Genomic DNA, 4257 nt, shown 5'->3' with positions numbered 1-4257 from the left:
GGTCCCGCGGCCCCGGGGGCCCCGCCTCTTGCGCGCGCGGGTTACGCCCACTTCCTGAACGTGCAGGGCCGGACGCTCTATGATGTTATCTTGTACGGGTGAGCGCGTGTTAGGAGGGCGCAAGGGGGCGGGCACCCAGGGGAGTGGCCAGGGACCGGCACCCAGGGGAAAGGCGGGCGCCCGGGGCCTGCAGAAGGCGTGGGAGGTGGGCACCTGGGGAGGGCCGGGATGGGGTGGAAGTTCAAGGGTGGGTGGTCCAGCGACTGGCACTCAGGGTCGGGCACCCAGGAGATTCCGCTTGGGATAGACACCCAGGGGAAGCTCACCCAGGGCCCAGCACCCAGAGGAGGACTCGGCTCGACACCCAGGGATGGTTCAGCGACTCATCCAGGGGAGGCCTGGGTGCCCGCCTACCATATCAGAGCAGAGGCATCTCTAGGTGGGCACCTCCCAAGTGGGCCACCTGGTGACCCTTCTCCCTCCGCAGGGACAAGGGGTTCAGGGCCCCCGCCTGGTGGCAGAGCTGTGTTTCTGAGTGACAGCTTGTGGTGACACTCGTGGGTTCTGTTTACCTTGTGTTTCTCTGTGTCCCCTCCCAGATCTCACCATTGCTGGTCACACTGGCATTTGGTTCTGTCATCTGTGCTGATATCACGACTGTCAGTGATCATGCCGGGTCAGGGCCGTGACAGCATACAGCCTGGGGTTTCCCTTGCCCAGCTTCTAGGGACCTGGATCCCTGAAACCTCCGCCGGGTGAAGTGGATCTGGCTCGCGGCCGCCTGCCTGCTGTCTCTCCTGTTCTTGTCCTCTTCAGCTTACTCCTGTGTTTTGGTTTCAGGGGATGGACACCTTTTTAATGACTTCCTGAGCTACGTGGGGTGAATTTTTGGACTCATTGTGTCTCTGCCAGTGGCTTTACCTGATATCCTGGCTGGGTGTGAAAATCTAGCTTGGAAATTGTCACCAAGAATGTTCACATCACAACTTTGTTTTCTCGCTGCCAGCTTTTCTGAGAAGTCTAGTGCCGTTCTTATTTGTATGTGAACTGTGTTTTTCTCTGTAAGCTTTTCGAAACTTTTCTTTATCTTTGATGTCGTGAAATGTCTTGCTGATGTGTCTTAGTTTGGTCTTTTTCCATATCACATTGCTGGGCATTTAGTGCGCTCTTTAAATGTAGAACCGGAGTTGGTGAAATATGGCCCTTAGGTCAGACTCAGCCCATTACCTGTATTTATAATAAAACTCTCTGGGAACCCCGCCCATTGGATTCCATGTGGTCTGGGGCTGCTTTTTTTTTGAGACAGAGTTTTGCTTTTGTTGTCCAGGCGGAGTGCAATGGCACAATCTTGGCTCACTGCAACCTCTGCCTCCAGGGTTCAAGAGATTCTCCCGCCTCAGCCTCCTGAGTAACTGGGACTACAGGTGCCTGCCACCATGCCCGGCTAATTTTTGTGTTTTTAGTAGAGACAGAGTTTCACCATATTGGCCAGACTGTTTTCAAACTCCTGACCTCAGGTGATCCACTCGCCTCGGCCTCCCAAAGTGGTGGGATTACAGGCATGAGCCACTGCACCCGGCCTGGGGCTGCTTTTGCCTAGAGTGGCAGAGTTGTGGCATGAGTGTGGCCCTCAAGCCTAAGTTATTCACTGGCCCTTTACAGAAAAAGTGTGCCCACCCTAGCTCAACAGGCTTAAATCTTCATGTCCCAGTTCAGAGATGTAGTCATCATTGTTTGTCTTATGTATTCATTACTTTTTGTCTAGCTACTTTAATTTCTTCATCTTAAGAACTATAGTCTTTGATTATTTTGAGCCTTCTATGTTAGTACTGTGCTGTTCACATGTTAGCCTTACAGTGATGTTGTTTTTGGTCCCCAAATTCCCTTCCATATTTCTTTTTTTTTTTTTTGAGATGGAGTCTCACTCTGTTGCCCAGGCTGGAGTGCAGTGGCCGGATCTCAGCTCACTGCAAGCTCTGTCTACCGGATTTAGGCCATTCTCCTGCCTCAGCTTCCCGAGTAGCTGGGACTACAGGCGCCCGCCACCTCGCCCAGCTAGTTTTTTTGGTATTTTTTAGTAGAGACGGGGTTTCACCGTGTTAGCCAGGATGGTCTCGATCTCTTGACCTCGTGATCCGCCCGTCTCGACCTCCCAAAGTGCTGGGATTGCAGGCTTGAGCCACCGCGCCCGGCCTCCCTTCCATATTTCTATAGTCCTCTTTTATTCTTTTTCCTTTGAGTCCTAGTTCTATTGAATTCCTATTCTTAATAATTGTTCTATGGTATAAAGTACAGCTGACTTTGCACTGCGTAGGTCACCTATATATGGATTTTCCTTCACCTCTGCCACCCTGAGACGGCAAGACCAACCTTTGCTCTCCTTCCTCCTCCTCAGCCTACTCAACATGGAGACCATGAGGATGAAGACATTTATGGTGATCCATTTCCATTCAGTGAAGAGGAACTGCATTTCCTCTTCCTTAGGATTTTCTTTCTGGGATTTGTAGCTTACTGTATTGTAATACAGTATATAATAGCATAAAACATAGAAAATATGTGGAACCTTACTGCGTATGTTATACATAAGGCTTCCAGTCAACAGGAATCTGTTAGTAGTTAAGCCTTTGGGGAGTCAAAGCTTAAAGGTGGGTTTTCAACTGTGTGGAGACCAGTGCCCCTAGCCCTTGCATAGTTCAAGGGTCAACTGTCTGTCCTTTCTGTGTCTCAGGGTTTTTTCCTATTCATCCTTTCTTGCCTAGTCTAGAGCTTGTCTGTAGATCTGTTGGGCCCCAGTTCCCCTTACCAAGCATATGCTTGGTGGTGTTTCTGTGGCTTTCTGTTTGCTCTCATTGTAGTGGTCTCTGTCCTCGAGGTCTGCAGGAGGAGTTAATTTTCTTTGCTTGTGCTGGGTGTCTGGTGTGTCCGCCACTGTTCTGAGTGCTGAGGGTACTGGAGGTGGCTCTGTTCTTCCCCAGCTCAGCACTGAAGGGTGATATCATCCACCTCTGGTCTCGCTTCTGAGATGTGACACAAAGTCACAGGCCAGGGAGCTCCACTCTGAGGGGTTGGGTGGGGCAGGACCATTCTCCATGGGATTCAGCATCCGTGTAATAATACTTGAAACCCTCTAGCTTCAGTTCTGTTGGAATTCATGGCCCTGTTTCTCCTCAGCCATCAGAAGAAGGACACGACAAGGTCACCTCCTCAATTGGCTCCCCAGGGGTGGTGGGCGACAGGTGTCCAGATGCCACCCCTCCCAGCTCTGTGGCATGGGTGGGCTTCGGGCTGCGCTCATTGGGCACATTTAGTTCAGTTCATGAGGTTACACTCTTTTCCTTGTCGGGCTGCTGTTGGCTGTTGACCTCTCTCTCTGTGGTTTGCCCTCTCTGGTCACTCCTCTGGGGAGAGGGCAGCCTGCAGGTCAGGGGCCACCTCTCGCTGGAAGGCTCCGTGTGTTCCTGCTTCTCTGGTCATTCCCTGCCCATCATTCCTCTGTGGGTTTTTTCTGACTGTAAGATTTTTTATTTCAACTCTGATACTTGCTAATATATCATCCTGAGCCATTGCTTCCTTAAAGCCCCCTATTCTTGTTTCCTGGATGTAGTGCCTTCTTTCAGATGAAGCTATAGTTTTTTGGTTGTTGTCTTTTAATGGGAGTTGCTTTTTATAGCAGTTTTAGGTTCTCAACAAAACAGCAGAATGTGCAGAGATTTCCCATATTACCCCACAACTTCCCCTATCATCAACATCCCCCACCAAAGTGCTGTTTTCGCCGCAATTGATGAACCTCTGTTGACGTACCATCATCACTTGGAGTGCATAGTTTTCATGAGGGTCACTCTTGGCTTGGTGCGTTCATAAGTTAGGCAAATGTATGATGACACATGTCCACCATTGTAGCATCACATACAATAGTGTCACTGCCCTGAAATCCTCTGTGCCCTGCCCATCCATCCATCTCCCATAACTCCTGGCCACCACTGATGTTTTTAGTGTCTCCATAGTTTCATGCTTTCCAGAATGTCCTGTAGTTGGACTCATGCATCTGTAGCCTCTTCACATTGGCGTCCTTCACTTAGTGATAATGCGTTTAGATTCCTCCATGTTTTTTCATAGCTTGACAGCTAATTTTTTTTTTGTTTTGTTTTTTTAAGATGGACTCTCGCTCTGTCGCCCAGGCTGGAGTGCAGTGGCCGGATCTCAGCTCACTGCAAGCTCCGCCTCCTAGGTTTACGCCATTCTCCTGCCTCAGCCTCC

Source organism: Mandrillus leucophaeus, unplaced genomic scaffold, assembly GCF_000951045.1.
Source record: "Mandrillus leucophaeus isolate KB7577 unplaced genomic scaffold, Mleu.le_1.0 Scaffold734, whole genome shotgun sequence".
Classification (NCBI taxonomy): domain Eukaryota; kingdom Metazoa; phylum Chordata; class Mammalia; order Primates; family Cercopithecidae; genus Mandrillus; species Mandrillus leucophaeus.
Note: the sequence above shows the minus strand (reverse complement) of the source record.